The 18,811-nt window shown below is 43.9% G+C and overlaps 9 non-coding genes across 9 annotated transcripts; all 9 read right to left on the bottom strand.

Annotated features, from left to right (window-relative positions):
• Nucleotides 1–1,745: 1,745 nt before the first annotated feature.
• Nucleotides 1,746–1,827, bottom strand: trnas-aga (transfer RNA serine (anticodon AGA)). Its single transcript has one exon. It is a non-coding gene; the product is annotated as a tRNA-Ser (tRNA).
• A 1,874-nt stretch (nucleotides 1,828–3,701) lies between these two features.
• Nucleotides 3,702–3,783, bottom strand: trnas-aga (transfer RNA serine (anticodon AGA)). Its single transcript has one exon. It is a non-coding gene; the product is annotated as a tRNA-Ser (tRNA).
• Nucleotides 3,784–5,681: 1,898 nt separating this feature from the next.
• Nucleotides 5,682–5,763, bottom strand: trnas-aga (transfer RNA serine (anticodon AGA)). The gene has a single exon. It is a non-coding gene; the product is annotated as a tRNA-Ser (tRNA).
• Nucleotides 5,764–7,671: 1,908 nt separating this feature from the next.
• On the bottom strand, nucleotides 7,672–7,753 carry trnas-aga (transfer RNA serine (anticodon AGA)). The gene has a single exon. It is a non-coding gene; the product is annotated as a tRNA-Ser (tRNA).
• A 1,904-nt stretch (nucleotides 7,754–9,657) lies between these two features.
• trnas-aga (transfer RNA serine (anticodon AGA)) lies at nucleotides 9,658–9,739 on the bottom strand. Its single transcript has one exon. It is a non-coding gene; the product is annotated as a tRNA-Ser (tRNA).
• Nucleotides 9,740–11,645: 1,906 nt separating this feature from the next.
• Nucleotides 11,646–11,727, bottom strand: trnas-aga (transfer RNA serine (anticodon AGA)). The gene has a single exon. It is a non-coding gene; the product is annotated as a tRNA-Ser (tRNA).
• Nucleotides 11,728–13,622: 1,895 nt separating this feature from the next.
• trnas-aga (transfer RNA serine (anticodon AGA)) lies at nucleotides 13,623–13,704 on the bottom strand. Its single transcript has one exon. It is a non-coding gene; the product is annotated as a tRNA-Ser (tRNA).
• Nucleotides 13,705–15,610: 1,906 nt separating this feature from the next.
• Nucleotides 15,611–15,692, bottom strand: trnas-aga (transfer RNA serine (anticodon AGA)). Its single transcript has one exon. It is a non-coding gene; the product is annotated as a tRNA-Ser (tRNA).
• A 1,905-nt stretch (nucleotides 15,693–17,597) lies between these two features.
• On the bottom strand, nucleotides 17,598–17,679 carry trnas-aga (transfer RNA serine (anticodon AGA)). Its single transcript has one exon. It is a non-coding gene; the product is annotated as a tRNA-Ser (tRNA).
• Between the last annotated feature and the right edge of the window lie 1,132 nt (nucleotides 17,680–18,811).

Below are 18,811 nucleotides of genomic sequence, written 5' to 3' on the forward strand. Positions count from 1 at the left end.
TTGTTAAGGTTGCTATAGGAAAGTTTTGATAGCACCGCTTTGTTGAATTAGGAAATGTCATTTGATTTGATTTAAATTCGCAATTTGCTGTTGGACTCGGTGCATTTTCTTTCTGTATTTGTTGACAAGGCGATAATGCACCGAAAGAAATCACAATACAAACTGGAGTTAGTGCTGGATTCTGAAAATGCAGGAATTATCCTCAGGGTCCAGAAACATATGGGTTAAAGCAAATCCATTAAATTTCAACACACAAAAACAGAAACTTCAGGGAAAACTCAGCCGGTCTGGCATCATCAGTGGAGAGAGAAACGGAGTTAACGTTTCCACTCCGCATCAACTAAAGGGAGGAGTTTACATTTATTATCATTTATAAGTTCGATACTCCCCTCGCTTCAGATCCAAAGTGCCCAAATGCCACAAAAATATTCTCAACATTCTTCTAAATCCACGAACCAGTTCACATTCAGATGCAGAAATACTCCCTCCCACCTCCCTCGCTGCTGCCTGCCGATGGAAATGACCCGTCAGCAATCCAATGGCTTGCTCACCATACTCATAGCCAATCCCTTGCGGGCCTCCATTGCTGAACCGCCCTCCCTTTCGATAGAAGATCAAACTTCACCTGCAACTCCTTCCTCCTCACTACATGTCCCGCTTCCGTGTGCATCAGATATATTCCACGCCCGCCAACATTTCCCCGATCCACGCTGCCCTTCCTAACGCGCCTCGCTAACCACCTTTGTCTTGAATGATATGACCTCCCCCCTCACTCCCGCCTTCCATACCTTGCAAACCACGGACGGCGAGACGTTCCCATTTTGGTTCATTTCCACATACTCCTCAATCACTTTCCCCATCTTAATGCAAAAAATCGGGTCTGCCATCAAACCCACAATGGCAACTCATTGTGAACAATAAAGAAGAAGCCTGAGTTCAATGGAAGGTAGGTGGAGTTTGAAACTATGGTTATTTGAATTGCACCCACGGACGTCTTTAGAGTAACAAAGCAACGTTCGCGACTTGAGAGTCCTCATTTGATCGCCCTAAGGTTAAATTGGCAATGCTCGGTAACAGAACCCGGATCCAGTGCTTGGGAGACAGCCAATATTCCTGACTGACGGGTGAGTGAGGATTATTTCTCTCCATGCTGGTCTTGACTTGTTCCCTCTTAATTTCTAGTATTTATTCAACCATCTACAATATATTTGTGATATACACTATCCAAAAAGCATTCACATTGTATTAGTTTTGAGATAGTCATTATTTGGAGATGCCGGTGTTGGACTGTGGTGAGCACAGTAAGATGTCTTCCAACACCAGGTTAATGTCCAACAGGTTTGTTTCGAAACACTGGCTTTTCTGCATTCACCATAGCCAATCCCTGGACAAAATTGAAAATTGGAATTGTTGCTCGCATGATTCAGGCATTTTACTTCTCCCCTCCCTGGTCAATAACGCTTGCCCATGGCCGAAGTCTTCATCAGCAAGCTGAATGTACATCTCCGTTCACTCATTAATAGCATATGTTCCATTGTAAAATTCTTATCCAGAAAGCGCTGTGTACTTTTCCAATCACTGAATAATAACACATGTTGAACTGTGTCCCGACTTTTCAAATAGAGCGCACTCTGTTGGGAAAAACAACTCGTCTTTTTGCAAAGTGTGGGATACCATTTCGCATCAGACACCATTCGTTCCAAAGAACGTGGTGAAACTTGAACCTGAATGAGAAAAAGGGAATACGTAATCGGCAGGGTTCGAACCTGCGCGGGGAGACCCCAATGGATTTCTACTCCATCGCCTTAACCACTCGGCCACGACTACATGAGGTCAAAAGCTGCTTCGGTGATTTGACGCGGAAGGTTATTTTTTATTCGGGAGGAGCAGCAGACACACATAATACAATTCTGAACATTATTGTGTTCATAATAAGTATTCTTTCATTCAGAACCTGACGAAATCCAAACCCGAGATGAGCCAATAGCTTTGTTAAGGTTGCTATAAGAATGTTTTGATAGCACCGCTTTGTTGAATTAGGAAATGCCATTTGATTTGATTTAAATTCGCAATTTGCTGTTGGACTCTGTGCATTTTCTTTCTGTATTTGTTGACAGGGCGATAATGCACCGACAGAAATCACAATACAAACTGGAGTTAGTGCTGGATTCTGAAAATGCAGGAATTATCCTCAGGGTCCAGAAACATCTGGGTTAAAGCAAATCCATTAGATTTCAACTCACAAAAACAGAAACTTCAGGGGAAACTCAGCCGGTCTGGCATCATCAGTGGAGAGAGAAACGGAGTTAACGTTTCCACTCCGCATCAACTAAAGGGAGGATTTTACATTTATTATCAAATATAAGTTCGATACTCCCCGCGCTTCAGATCCAAAATGCCCAAATGTCACAAAAATATTATCAACATTCTTCTAAATCCACGAACCAGTTCACATTCAGATGCAGAAATACTCCCTTCCACCTCCATCGCTGCTGCCTGCCGATGGAAATGACCAGCCAGCCATCCAATGGCTTGTTCACCATACTCATAGCCAATCCCTTGCGGGCCTCCATTGCTGAACAGCCCTCCCTTTCGATAGAAGATCAAACTTCACCTGCAACTCCTTCCTCCTCACTAAATGTGCCGCTTCCGTGTGCATCAGATATATTCCATCGCCCGCCAACATCTCCCTGATCCACGCTGCCATTCCTAACGCGCCTCGCTAACCACCTTTGTCTTGAATGAAATGACCTCCCCCCTCACTACCGCCTTCCATACCTTCCAAACCACGGACGGCGAGACGTTCCCATTTTGGTTCATTTCCACATACTCCTCAATCACTTTCTCCTCTTAATGCAAAAAATTGGGTCTGCCATCAAACCCACAATGGCAAGTAATTGTTAACAATAAAGAAGAAACCTGAGTTCAATGGAAGGTAGATGGAGTTTGAAACTATGGTTATTTGAATTGCACCCGCGGACGTTCGCGACTTGAGAGTCCTCATTTGATCGCCACAAGGTTAAATTGGCAATGCTCGGTAAGCGAACCCGGATCTCGTGCATGGGAGACAGCCAAAATTCCTGACTGACGGGTGAGTGAGGCTTATTTCTCTCCATGCTTGTTCCCTCTTAGTTTCTAGTATTTATTCAACCATCTACAATCAATTTGCGATATACACTATCCAAAAATCATTCACATTGTCTTAGTTTGGAAATAGCCATGATTTAGACATGCCGGTGTTGGACTGTGGTGAGCACAGTACGATGTCTGACAACACCAGGTTAACGTCCAACAGGTATGTTTCGAACCACTAGCTTTTCTGCATTCACCATAGCCATTCCCTGGACAAAATCGAAAATTGGAATAGTTGCTCGCATGATTCAGGCTTTTACTTCTCCCCTCCCTAGTCAATAACGCTTGCCCATGGCCTAACTCTTCATCAGCAAGCTGTCTGTACATCTCCGTTCACTAATTAATGGCATATGTTCCATTGTATAATTCTTATCCAGAAAGCGTTGTGAACTTTTCCAATCACTGAATAATAACACATGTTGAACTGTGTCCCGACTTTTCAAATAGAGCGCACTCTGTTGGGAAAAACAACTCGCCTTTTTGCAAAGTGTGGGATACCATTTCGCATCAGACACCATTCGTTCCAAAGAACGTGGTGAAACTTGAACCTGAATGCGAAAAAGAACATACGTAGTCGGCAGGGTTCGAACCTGCGCGGGGAGACCCCAATGGAATTCTAGTCCATCGCCTTAACCACTCGGCCACGACTACACGAGCTCAAAAGCTGCTTAGGTGTCATTTGACGCGGAAGGTATTTTTTTATTCGGTAGGAGTAGGCAGAAACACATCATTCAATTCTGAACATTATTGAGTTCACAATAAATATTCTTTCATTCAGAACCTGACGAAATCCTAACCCGAGATGAGCCAATAGCTTTGTTAAGGTTGCTATAGGAAAGCTTTGATAGCACCACTTTGTTGAATTAGGAAATGTCATTTGATTTGATTTAAATTCGCAATTTGCTGTTGGACTCGGTGCATTTTCTTTCTGTATTTGTTGACAAGGCGATAATGCACCGAAAGAAATCACAATACAAACTGGAGTTAGTGCTGGATTCTGAAAATGCAGGAATTATCCTCAGGGTCCAGAAACATATGGGTTAAAGCAAATCCATTAAATTTCAACACACAAAAACAGAAACTTCAGGGAAAACTCAGCCGGTCTGGCATCATCAGTGGAGAGAGAAACGGAGTTAACGTTTCCACTCCGCATCAACTAAAGGGAGGAGTTTACATTTATTATCAAATATAAGTTCGATACTCCCCTCGCTTCAGATCCAAAGTGCCCAAATGCCACAAAAATATTCTCAACATTCTTCTAAATCCACGAACCAGTTCACATTCAGATGCAGAAATACTCCCTCCCACCTCCCTCGCTGCTGCCTGCCGATGGAAATGACCCGTCAGCAATCCAATGGCTTGCTCACCATACTCATAGCCAATCCCTTGCGGGCCTCCATTGCTGAACCGCCCTCCCTTTCGATAGAAGATCAAACTTCACCTGCAACTCCTTCCTCCTCACTACATGTCCCGCTTCCGTGTGCATCAGATATATTCCACGCCCGCCAACATTTCCCCGATCCACGCTGCCCTTCCTAACGCGCCTCGCTAACCACCTTTGTCTTGAATAATATGACCTCCCCCCTCACTACCGCCTTCCATAACTTCCAAACCACGGACGGCGAGACGTTCCCATTTTGGTTCATTTCCACATACTCCTCAATCACTTTCTCCTCTTAATGCAAAAAATCGGGTCGGCCATCAAACCCACAATGGCAAGTAATTGTTAACAATAAAGAAGAAACCTGAGTGCAATGGAGGGTAGATGGAGTTTGAAACTATGGTTATTTGAACTGCAACCGCGGACGTCTTTACAGACACAAGGCAAGTTCGCGACTTGAGAGTCCTCATTTGATCGCCACAAGGTTAAATTGGCAATGCTCGGTAAGCGACCCCGGATCTAGTGCTTGGGAGACAGCCAACATTCCTGACTGACGGGTGAGTGAGGATTATTTCTCTCCATGCTTGTTCCCTCTTAGTTTCTAGTATTTATTCAACCATCTACAATCAATTTGCGATATACACTATCCAAAAAGCATTCGCATTGTCTTAGTTTGGAGATAGCCATGATTTAGAGATGCCGGTGTTGGAATGTGGTGAGCACAGTACGATGTCTTACAACACCAGGTGAACGTCCAACAGGTATGTTTCGAAACACTAGCTTTTCTGCATTCACCATAGCCAATCCCTGGACAAAATCGAAAATTGGAATTGTTGCTCGCATGATTCAGGCATCTTACTTCTCCCCTCCCTGGTCAACAACGCTTGCCCATGGCCTAAGTCTTCATCAGTAAGCTGAATGTACATCTCCGTTCACTAATTAATAGCATGTGTTCCATTGTAAAATTCTTATCCAGATAGCGCTGTGTACTTTTCCAATCACTGAATAATAACACATGTTGAACTGTCTCCCGACTTTTCAAATAGAGCGCACTCTGTTGGGAAAAACAACTCGTCTTTTTGCAAAGTGTGGGATACCATTTCGCATCAGTCACCATTCGTTCCAAAGAACATGGTGAAACTTGAACATGAATGCGAAAAAGAACATACGGAGTCGGCATGGTTCGAACCTGCGCGGGGAGACCCCAATGGATTTCTAGTCCATCGCCTAAACCACTCGGCCACGACTACACGAGCTCAAAAGCTGCTTCGGTGTCATTTGACGCGGAAGGTATTTTTTTATTCGGTAGTAAGCAGGCAGACACACATAATACAATTCTCAACATTACTGAGTTCGCAATAAATATTCTTTCATTCAGAACCTGACGAAATCCAAACCCGAGATGAGCCAATAGCTTTGTTAAGGTTGCTATAGGAAAGTTTTGATAGCACCGCTTTGTTGAATTAGGAAATGCCATTTGATTTGATTTAAAATCACAATTTGCTGTTGGACTCTGTGCATTTTCTTTCATTATTTGTTGACAGGGCGATAATGCACCGACAGAAATCAAAATACAAACTGGAGTTAGTGCTGGATTCTGAAAATGCAGGTATTATCCTCAGGGTCCAGAAACATATGTGTTAAAGCAAATCCATTAAATTTCAACACACAAAAACAGAAACTTCAGGGAAAACTCAGCCGGTCTGGCATCATCAGTGGTGAGAGAAACGGAGTTAACGTTTCCACTCCGCATCAACTAAAGAGAGGATTTTACATTTATTATCAAATATCAGTTCGATACTCCCCTCGCTTCAGATCCAAAATGCCCAAATGTCACAAAAATATTCTGAACATTCTTCTAAATCCACGAACCAGTTCACATTCAGATGCAGAAATACTCCCACCCACCTCCCTCGCTGCTGCCTGCCGATGGAAATGACCCGCCAGCAATCCAATGGCTTTCTCACCATATTCACAGCCAATCCCTTGCGGGCCTCCATTGCTGAAACGCCCTCCCTTTCGATAGAAGATCAAACTTCACCTGCAACTCCTTCCTCCTCACTACATGTCCCGCTTCCGTGTGCATCAGATATATTCCACGCCCGCCAACATTTCCCCGATCCACGCTGCCCTTCCGAACGCGCCTTGCTAACCACCTTTGTCTTGAATGATATGACCTCCCCCCTCACTACCGCCTTCCATAACTTCCAAACCACGGACGGCGAGACGTTCCCATTTTGGTTCATTTCCACATACTCCTCAATCACTTTCTCCTCTTAATGCAAAAAATCTGGTCGGCCATCAAACCCACAATGACAAGTAATTGTTAACAATAAAGAAGAAACCTGAGTGCAATGGAGGGTAGATGGAGTTTGAAACTATGGTTATTTGAATTGCACCCGCGGACGTCTTTACAGTCACAAAGCAAGTTCGCGACTTGAGAGTCCTCATTTGATCGCCACAAGGCTAAATTGGCAATGCTAGGTAAGCGACGCCGGATCTCGTGCTTGGAAGCCAGCCAACATTCCTGACTGACGGGTGAGTGAGGATTATTTCTCTCCATGCTGGTCTTGACTTGATCCCTCTCAGTTTCTAGTATTTATTCAACCATCTACAATCAATTTGCGATATATACTATCCAAAAAGCATTCGCATTGTCTTAGTTTGGAGATAGCCATGATTTAGAGATGCCGGTGTTGGACTGTGGTGAGCACAGTACGATGTCTTACAACACCAGGTCAACGTCCAACAGGTTTGTTTCGAAACACTAGCTTTTCTGCATTCACCATCGCCAATCCCTGGACAAAATTGAAAATTGGAATTGTTGCTCGCATGATTCAGGTTTTTACTTCTCCCCTGCCTAGTCAATAACGCTTGCCCATGGCCTAACTCTTCATCAGCAAGCTGTCTGTACATCTCCGTTCACTAATTAATGGCATATGTTCCATTGTATAATTCTTATCCAGAAAGCTTTGTGAACTTTTCCAATCACTGAATAATAACACATGTCGAACTGTGTCCCGCCTTTTCAAATAGAGCGCACTCTGTTGGGAAAAACAACTGGTCTTTTTGCAAAGTGTGGGATACCATTTCGCATCAGACACCATTCGTTCCAAAGAACGTGGTGAAACTTGAACCTGAATGAGAAAAAGAACATACCTAGTCGGCAGGGTTCGAACCTGCGCGTGGAAACCCCAATGGATTTCTAGTCCATTGCCTTAACCACTCGGCCACGACTACACGAGATCCGATGCTGTTCGGTGATTTGACGCGGAAGGTATTTTTTTATTCGGTAGGAGCAGGCAGACACACATAATACAATTCTCAACATTATTGAGTTCGCAATAAATATTCTTTCATTCAGAACCTGACGAAATCCAAACCCGATATGAGCCAATAGCTTTGTTAAGGTTGCTATAGGAAAGTTTTGATAGCACCGCTTTGTTGAATTAGGAAATGCCATTTGATTTGATTTAAAATCGCAATTTGCTGTTGGACTCTGTGCATTATCTTTCATTATTTGTTGACAGGGCGATAATGCACCGACAGAAATCAAAATACAAACTGGAGTTAGTGCTGGATTCTGAAAATGCAGGTATTATCCTCAGGGTCCAGAAACATATGTGTTAAAGCAAATCCATTAAATTTCAACACACAAAAACAGAAACTTCAGGGAAAACTCAACCGGTCTGGCATCATCAGTGGAGAGAGAAACGGAGTTAACGTTTCCACTCCGCATCAACTAAAGAGAGGATTTTACATTTATTATCAAATATCAGTTCGATACTCCCCTCGGTTCAGATCCAAAATGCCCAAATGTCACAAAAATATTCTGAACATTCTTCTAAATCAACGAACCAGTTCACATTCAGATGCAGAAATACTCCCTCCCACCTCCCTCGCTGCTGCCTGCCGATGGAAATGACCCGCCAGCAATCCAATGGCTTTCTCACCATATTCATAGCCAATCCCTTGCGGGCCTCCATTGCTGAACCGCCCTCCCTTTCGATAGAAGATCAAACTTCACCGGCAACTCCTTCCCCCTCACTACATGTCCCGCTTCCGTGTGCATCAGATATATTCCACGCCCGCCAACATTTCCCCGATCCACGCTGCCCTTCCGAACGCGCCTTGCTAACCACCTTTGTCTTGAATGATATGACCTCCCCCCTCACTACCGCCTTCCATAACTTCCAAACCACGGACGGCGAGACGTTCCCATTTTGGTTCATTTCCACATACTCCTCAATCACTTTCTCCTCTTAATGCAAAAAATCGGGTCGGCCATCAAACCCACAATGGCAAGTAATTGTTAACAATAAAGAAGAAACCTGAGTGCAATGGAGGGTAGATGGAGTTTGAAACTATGGTTATTTGAATTGCACCCGCGGACGTCTTTACAGTCACAAAGCAAGTTCGCGACTTGAGAGTCCTCATTTGATCGCCACAAGGCTAAATTGGCAATGCTAGGTAAGCGACCCCGGATCTCGTGCTTGGCAGCCAGCCAACATTCCTGACTGACGGGTGAGTGAGGATTATTTCTCTCCATGCTGGTCTTGACTTGATCCCTCTCAGTTTCTAGTATCTATTCAACCATCTACAATCAATTTGCGATATATACTATCCAAAAAGCATTCGCATTGTCTTAGTTTGGAGATAGCCATGATTTAGAGATGCCGGTGTTGGACTGTGGTGAGCACAGTACGATGTCATACAACACCAGGTCAACGTCCAACAGGTTTGTTTCGAAACACTAGCTTTTCTGCATTCACCATCGCCAATCCCTGGACAAAATTGAAAATTGGAATTGTTGCTCGCATGATTCAGGCTTTTACTTCTCCCCTGCCTCGTCAATAACGCTTGCCCATGGCCTAACTCTTCATCAGCAAGCTGTCTGTACATCTCCGTTCACTAATTAATGGCATATGTTCCATTGTATAATTCTTATCCAGAAAGCGTTGTGAACTTTTCCAATCACTGAATAATAACACATGTCGAACTGTGTCCCGCCTTTTCAAATAGAGCGCACTCTGTTGGGAAAAACAACTGGTCTTTTTGCAAAGTGTGGGATACTATTTCGCATCAGACACCATTCGTTCCAAAGAACGTGGTGAAACTTGAACCTGAATGAGAAAAAGAACATACGTAGTCGGCAGGGTTCGAACCTGCGCGTGGAAACCCCAATGGATTTCTAGTCCATTGCCTTAACGACTCGGCCACGACTACACGAGATCCGATGCTGTTCGGTGATTTGACGCGGAAGGTATTTTTTTATTCGGTAGGAGCAGGCAGACACACATAATACAATTCTCAACATTATTGAGTTCGCAATAAATATTCTTTCATTCAGAACCTGACGAAATCCAAACCCGATATGAGCCAATAGCTTTGTTAAGGTTGCTATAGGAAAGTTTTGATAGCACCGCTTTGTTGAATTAGGAAATGCCATTTGATTTGATTTAAAATCGCAATTTGCTGTTGGACTCTGTGCATTATCTTTCATTATTTGTTGACAGGGCGATAATGCACCGACAGAAATCAAAATACAAACTGGAGTTAGTGCTGGATTCTGAAAATGCAGGTATTATCCTCAGGGTCCAGAAACATATGTGTTAAAGCAAATCCATTAAATTTCAACACACAAAAACAGAAACTTCAGGGAAAACTCAGCCGGTCTGGCATCATCAGTGGAGAGAGAAACGGAGTTAACGTTTCCACTCCGCATCAACTAAAGAGAGGATTTTACATTTATTATCAAATATCAGTTCGATACTCCCCTCGCTTCAGATCAAAAATGCCCAAATGTCACAAAAATATTCTGAACATTCTTCTAAATCCACGAACCATTTCACATTCAGATGCAGAAATACTCCCTCCCACCTCCCTCGCTGCTGCCTGCCGATGGAAATGACCCGCCAGCAATCCAATGGCTTTCTCACCATATTCACAGCCAATCCCTTGCGGGCCTCCATTGCTGAACCGCCCTCCCTTTCGATAGAAGATCAAACTTCACCGGCAACTCCTTCCTCCTCACTACATGTCCCTCTTCCGTGTGCATCAGATATATTCCATCGCCCGCCAACATCTCCCCGATCAACGCTGCCCTCCCTCCCGCGCCTCGCTACCTACCTTTGCCTTGAATGAAATTACCTCCCCTCACTCCCGCCTTCCATACCTTGCAAACCACGGACGGCGAGACGTTCCCATTTTGGTTCATTTCCACATTTTCCTCAATCACTTTCCCCATCTTAATGCAAAAAATCGGGTCTGCCATCAAACCCACAATGGCAAGTCATTGTGAACAATAAAGAAGAAGCGTGAGTTCAATGGAAGGTAGGTGGAGTTTGAAACTATGGTTATTTGAATTGCACCCACGGACGTCTTTAGAGTCACAAAGCAACGTTCGCGACTTGAGAGTCCTCATTTGATCGCCCTAAGGTTAAATTGGCAATGCTCGGTAACAGAACCCGGATCCAGTGCTTGGGAGACAGCCAATATTCCTGACTGACGGGTGAGTGAGGATTATTTCTCTCCATGCTGGTCTTGACTTGTTCCCTCTTAATTTCTAGTATTTATTCAACCATCTACAATATATTTGCGATATACACTATCCAAAAAGCATTCACATTGTCTTAGTTTTGAGAGAGCCATGATTTGGAGATGCCGGTGTTGGACTGTGGTGAGCACAGTAAGATGTCTTCCAACACCAGGTTAATGTCCAACAGGTTTGTTTCGAAACACTGGCTTTTCTGCATTCACCATAGCCAATCCCTGGACAAAATTGAAAATTTGAATTGTTCCTCGCATGATTCAGGCATTTTACTTCTCCCCTCCCTGGTCAATAACGCTTGCCCATGGCCGAAGTCTTCATCAGCAAGCTGAATGTACATCTCCGTTCACTCATTAATAGCATATGTTCCATTGTAAAATTCTTATCCAGAAAGCGCTGTGTACTTTTCCAATCACTGAATAATAACACATGTTGAACTGTGTCCCGACTTTTCAAATAGAGCGCACTCTGTTGGGAAAAACAACTCGTCTTTTTGCAAAGTGTGGGATACCATTTCGCATCAGACACCATTCGTTCCAAAGAACGTGGTGAAACTTGAACCTGAATGAGAAAAAGGGAATACGTAATCGGCAGGGCTCGAACCTGCGCGGGGAGACCCCAATGGATTTCTACTCCATCGCCTTAACCACTCGGCCACGACTACATGAGGGCAAAAGCTGCTTCGGTGATTTGACGCGGAAGGTATTTTTTTATTCGGGAGGAGCAGCAGACACACATAATACAATTCTGAACATTATTGTGTTCATAATAAGTATTCTTTCATTCAGAACCTGACGAAATCCAAACCCGAGATGAGCCAATAGCTTTGTTAAGGTTGCTATAAGAATGTTTTGATAGCACCGCTTTGTTGAATTAGGAAATGCCATTTGATTTGATTTAAATTCGCAATTTCCTGTTGGACTCTGTGCATTTTCTTTCTGTATTTGTTGACAGGGCGATAATGCACCGACAGAAATCACAATACAAACTGGAGTTAGTGCTGGATTCTGAAAATGCAGGAATTATCCTCAGGGTCCAGAAACATCTGGGTTAAAGCAAATCCATTAGATTTCAACTCACAAAAACAGAAACTTCAGGGGAAACTCAGCCGGTCTGGCATCATCAGTGGAGAGAGAAACGGAGTTAACGTTTCCACTCCGCATCAACTAAAGGGAGGATTTTACATTTATTATCAAATATAAGTTCGATACTCCCCTCGCTTCAGATCCAAAGTGCCCAAATGCCACAAAAATATTCTCAACATTCTTCTAAATCCACGAACCAGTTCACATTCAGATGCAGAAATACTCCCTCCCACCTCCCTCGCTGCTGCCTGCCGATGGAAATGACCCGACAGCAATCCAATGGCTTGCTCACCATACTCATAGCCAATCCCTTGCGGGCCTCCATTGCTGAACCGCCCTCCCTTTCGATAGAAGATCAAACTTCACCTGCAACTCCTTCCTCCTCACTACATGTCCCGCTTCCGTGTGCATCAGATATATTCCACGCCCGCCAACATTTCCCCGATCCACGCTGCCCTACCTAACGCGCCTCGCTAACCACCTTTGTCTTGAATGATATGACCTCCCCCCTCACTACCGCCTTCCATAACTTCCAAACCACGGACGGCGAGACGTTCCCATTTTCGTTCATTTCCACATACTCCTCAATCACTTTCTCCTCTTAATGCAAAAAATCGGGTCGGCCATCAAACCCACAATGGCAAGTAATTGTTAACAATAAAGAAGAAATCTGAGTGCAATGGAGGGTAGATGGAGTTTGAAACTATGGTTATTTGAACTGCAACCGCGGACGTCTTTACAGTCACAAAGCAAGTTCGCGACTTGAGAGTCCTCATTTGATCGCCACAAGGTTAAATTGGCAATGCTCGGTAAGCGACCCCGGATCTAGTGCTTGGGAGACAGCCAACATTCCTGACTGACGGGTGAGTGAGGATTATTTCTCTCCATGCTTGTTCCCTCTTAGTTTCTAGTATTTATTCAACCATCTACAATCAATTTGCGATATACACTATCCAAAAAGCATTCGCATTGTCTTAGTTTGGAGATAGCCATGATTTAGAGATGCCGGTGTTAAACTGTATTGAGCACAGTACGATGTCTTACAACACCAGGTGAACGTCCAACAGGTATGTTTCGAAACACTAGCTTTTCTGCATTCACCATAGCCAATCCCTGGACAAAATCGAAAATTGGAATTGTTGCTCGCATGATTCAGGCATCTTACTTCTCCCCTCCCTGGTCAACAACGCTTGCCCATGGCCTAAGTCTTCATCAGAAAGCTGAATGTACATCTCCGTTCACTAATGAATAGCATATGTTTCATTGTAAAATTCTTATCCAGATAGCGCTGTGTACTTTTCCAATCACTGAATAATAACACATGTTGAACTGTCTCCCGACTTTTCAAATAGAGCGCACTCTGTTGGGAAAAACAACTCGTCTGTTTGCAAAGTGTGGGATACCATTTCGCATCAGACACCATTCGTTCCAAAGAACGTGGTGAAACTTGAACATGAATGCGAAAAAGAACATACGTAGTCGGCAGGGTTCGAACCTGCGCGGGGAGACCCCAATGGATTTCTAGGCCATCGCCTTAACCACTCGGCCACGACTACACGAGTGCAGATGCTGTTCGGTGATTTGACGCGGAAGGTATTTTTTTATTCGGTAGTAGCAGGCAGACACACATAATACAATTCTCAACCTTATTGAGTTCGCAATAAATATTCTTTCATTCAGAACCTGACGAAATCCAAACCCGAGATGAGCCAATAGCTTTGTTAAGGTTGCTATAGGAAAGTTTTGATAGCACCGCTTTGTTGAATTAGGAAATGCCATTTGATTTGATTTAAAATCGCAATTTGCTGTTGGACTCTGTGCATTTTCTTTCATTATTTGTTGACAGGGCGATAATGCACCGACAGAAATCAAAATACAAACTGGAGTTAGTGCTGGATTCTGAAAATGCAGGTCTTATCCTCAGGGTCCAGAAACATATGTGTTCAAGCAAATCCATTAAATTACAACACACAAAAACAGAAACTTCCGGGAAAACTCAGCCGGTCTGGCATCATCAGTGGAGAGAGAAACGGAGTTAACGTTTCCACTCCGCATCAACTAAAGAGAGGATTTTACATTTATTATCAAATATCAGTTCGATACTCCCCTCGCTTCAGATCAAAAATGCCCAAATGTCACAAAAATATTCTGAACATTCTTCTAAATCCACGAACCAGTTCACATTCAGATGCAGAAATACTCCCTCCCACCTCCCTCGCTGCTGCCTGCCGATGGAAATGACCCGCCAGCAATCCAATGGCTTTCTCACCATATTCACAGCCAATCCCTTGCGGGCCTCCATTGCTGAACCGCCCTCCCTTTCGATAGAAGATCAAACTTCACCGGCAACTCCTTCCTCCTCACTACATGTCCCTCTTCCGTGTGCATCAGATATATTCCATCGCCCGCCAACATCTCCCCGATCAACGCTGCCCTCCCTCCCGCGCCTCGCTACCTACCTTTGCCTTGAATGAAATTACCTCCCCTCACTCCCGCCTTCCATACCTTGCAAACCACGGACGGCGAGACGTTCCCATTTTGGTTCATTTCCACATACTCCTCAATCACTTTCCCCATCTTAATGCAAAAAATTGGGTCTGCCATCAAACCCACAATGGCAAGTCATTGTTAACAATAAAGAAGAAGCGTGAGTTCAATGGAAGGTAGGTGGAGTTTGAAACTATGGTTATTTGAATTGCACCCACGGACGTCTTTAGAGTCACAAAGCAACGTTCGCGACTTGAGAGTCCTCATTTGATCGCCCTAAGGTTAAATTGGCAATGCTCGGTAACAGAACCCGGATCCAGTGCTTGGGAGACAGCCAATATTCCTGACTGACGGGTGAGTGAGGATTATTTCTCTCCATGCTGGTCTTGACTTGTTCCCTCTTAATTTCTAGTATTTATTCAACCATCTACAATATATTTGCGATATACACTATCCAAAAAGCATTCACATTGTCTTAGTTTTGAGAGAGCCATGATTTGGAGATGCCGGTGTTGGACTGTGGTGAGCACAGTAAGATGTCTTCCAACACCAGGTTAATGTCCAACAGGTTTGTTTCGAAACACTGGCTTTTCTGCATTCACCATAGCCAATCCCTGGACAAAATTGAAAATTTGAATTGTTCCTCGCATGATTCAGGCATTTTACTTCTCCCCTCCCTGGTCAATAACGCTTGCCCATGGCCGAAGTCTTCATCAGCAAGCTGAATGTACATCTCCGTTCACTCATTAATAGCATATGTTCCATTGTAAAATTCTTATCCAGAAAGCGCTGTGTACTTTTCCAATCACTGAATAATAACACATGTTGAACTGTGTCCCGACTTTTCAAATAGAGCGCACTCTGTTGGGAAAAACAGCTCGTCTTTTTGCAAAGTGTGGGATACCATTTCGCATCAGACACCATTCGTTCCAAAGAACGTGGTGAAACTTGAACCTGAATGAGAAAAAGGGAATACGTAATCGGCAGGGTTCGATCCTGCGCGGGGAGACCCCAATGGATTTCTACTCCATCGCCTTAACCACTCGGCCACGACTACATGAGGGCAAAAGCTGCTTCGGTGATTTGACGCGGAAGGTATTTTTTTATTCGGGAGGAGCAGCAGACACACATAATACAATTCTGAACATTAGTGTGTTCATAATAAGTATTCTTTCATTCAGAACCTGACGAAATCCAAACCCGAGATGAGCCAATAGCTTTGTTAAGGTTGCTATAAGAATGTTTTGATAGCACCGCTTTGTTGAATTAGGAAATGCCATTTGATTTGATTTAAATTCGCAATTTGCTGTTGGACTCTGTGCATTTACTTTCTGTATTTGTTGACAGGGCGATAATGCACCGACAGAAATCAAAATACAAACTGGAGTTAGTGCTGGATTCTGAAAATGCAGGAATTATCCTCAGGGTCCAGAAACATCTGGGTTAAAGCAAATCCATTAGATTTCAACTCACAAAAACAGAAACTTCAGGGGAAACTCAGCCGGTCTGGCATCATCAGTGGAGAGAGAAACGGAGTTAACGTTTCCACTCCGCATCAACTAAAGGGAGGATTTTACATTTATTATCAAATATAAGTTCGATACTCCCCGCGCTTCAGATCCAAAATGCCCAAATGTCACAAAAATATTATCAACATTCTTCTAAATCCACGAACCAGTTCACATTCAGATGCAGAAATACTCCCTTCCACCTCCATCGCTGCTGCCTGCCGATGGAAATGACCAGCCAGCCATCCAATGGCTTGTTCACCATACTCATAGCCAATCCCTTGCGGGCCTCCATTGCTGAACAGCCCTCCCTTTCGATAGAAGATCAAACTTCACCTGCAACTCCTTCCTCCTCACTAAATGTGCCGCTTCCGTGTGCATCAGATATATTCCATCGCCCGCCAACATCTCCCTGATCCACGCTGCCATTCCTAACGCGCCTCGCTAACCACCTTTGTCTTGAATGAAATGACCTCCCCCCTCACTACCGCCTTCCATACCTTCCAAACCACGGACGGCGAGACGTTCCCATTTTGGTTCATTTCCACATACTCCTCAATCACTTTCTCCTCTTAATGCAAAAAATCGGGTCGGCCATCAAACCCACAATGGCAAGTAATTGTTAACAATAAAGAAGAAACCTGAGTGCAATGGAGGGTAGATGGAGTTTGAAACTATGGTTATTTGAATTGCAACCGCGGACGTCTTTACAGTCACAAAGCAAGTTCGCGACTTGAGAGTCCTCATTTGATCGCCACAAGGTTAAATTGGCAATGCTCGGTAAGCGACCCCGGATCTAGTGCTTGGGAGACAGCCAACATTCCTGACTGACGGGTGAGTGAGGATTATTTCTCTCCATGCTGGTCTTGACTTATTCCCTCTTAGTTTCTAGTATTTATTCAACCATCTACAATCAATTTGCGATATACACTATCCAAAAAGCATTCGCATTGTCTTAGTTTGGAGATAGCCATGATTTAGAGATGCCGGTGTTGGACTGTGGTGAGCACAGTACGATGTCTTACAACACCAGGTGAACGTCCAATAGGTATGTTTCGAAACACTAGCTTTTCTGCATTCACCATAGCCAATCCCTGGACAAAATCGAAAATTGGAATTGTTGCTCGCATGATTCAGGCTTTTACTTCTCCCCTCCCTAGTCAATAACGCTTGCCCATGGCCTAACTCTTCATCAGCAAGCTGTCTGTACACCTCCGTTCACTAATTAATGGCATATGTTCCATTGTATAATTCTTATCCAGAAAGCGTTGTGAACTTTTCCAATCACTGAATAATAACACATGTCGAACTGTGTCCCGACTTTTCAAATAGAGCGCACTCTGTTGGGAAAAACAACTCGTCTTTTTGCAAAGTGTGGGATACCAATTCGCATCAGACACCATTCGTTCCAAAGAACGTGGTGAAACTTGAACCTGAATGCGAAAAAGAACATACGTAGTCGGCAGGGTTCGAACCTGCGCGTGGAAACCCCAATGGATTTCTAGTCCATCGACTTAACCACTCGGCCACGACTACACAAGTTCAAAAGCTGCTTCGGTGTCATTTGACGCGGAAGGTATTTTTTTATTCGGTAGGAGTAGGCAGAAACACATCATTCAATTCTGAACATTATTGAGTTCACAATAAATATTCTTTCATTCAGAACCTGACGAAATCCAAACCCGAGATGAGCCAATAGCTTTGTTAAGGTTGCTATAGGAAAGCTTTGATAGCACCACTTTGTTGAATTAGGAAATGTCATTTGATTTGATTTAAATTCGCAATTTGTGTTGGACGCGGTGCATTTTCTTCCTGTATTTGTTGACAGGGCGATAATGCACCGAAAGAAATCACAATACAAACTGGAGTTAGTGCTGGATTCTGAAAATGCAGGAATTATCCTCAGGGTCCAGAAACATATGGGTTAAAGCAAATCCATTAAATTTCAACACACAAAAACAGAAACTTCAGGGAAAACTCAGCCGGTCTGGCATCATCAGTGGAGAGAGAAACGGAGTTAACGTTTCCACTCCGCATCAACTAAAGGGAGGATTTTACATTTATTATCAAATATCAGTTCGATACTCCCCTCGCTTCAGATCCAAAGTGCCCAAATACCACAAAAATATTCTCAACATTCTTCTAAATCCACGAACCAGTTCACATTCAGATGCAGAAATACTCCCTCCCACCTCCCTCGCTGCTGCCTGCCGATGGAAATGACCCGTAAGCAATCAAATGGCTTGCTCACCATACTCATAGCCAATCCCTTGCGGGCCTCCATTGCTGAACCGCCCTCCCTTTCGATAGAAGATCAAACTTCACCTGCAACTCCTTCCTCCTCACTACATGTCCCGCTTCCGTGTGCATCAGATATATTCCACGCCCGCCAACATTTCCCCGATCCACGCTGCCCTTCCGAATGCGCCTTGCTAACCACCTTTGTCTTGAATGATATGACCTCCCCCCTCACTACCGCCTTCCATAACTTCCAAACCACGGACGGCGAGACGTTCCCATTTTGGTTCATTTCCACATACTCCTCAATCACTTTCTCCTCTTAATGCAAAAAATCTGGTCGGCCATCAAACCCACAATGACAAGTAATTGTTAACAATAAAGAAGAAACCTGAGTGCAATGGAGGGTAGATGGAGTTTGAAACTATGG

The sequence above is a fragment of the Scyliorhinus torazame genome, unplaced genomic scaffold (assembly GCF_047496885.1).
Source record: "Scyliorhinus torazame isolate Kashiwa2021f unplaced genomic scaffold, sScyTor2.1 scaffold_522, whole genome shotgun sequence".
Classification (NCBI taxonomy): Eukaryota; Metazoa; Chordata; class Chondrichthyes; order Carcharhiniformes; family Scyliorhinidae; genus Scyliorhinus; species Scyliorhinus torazame.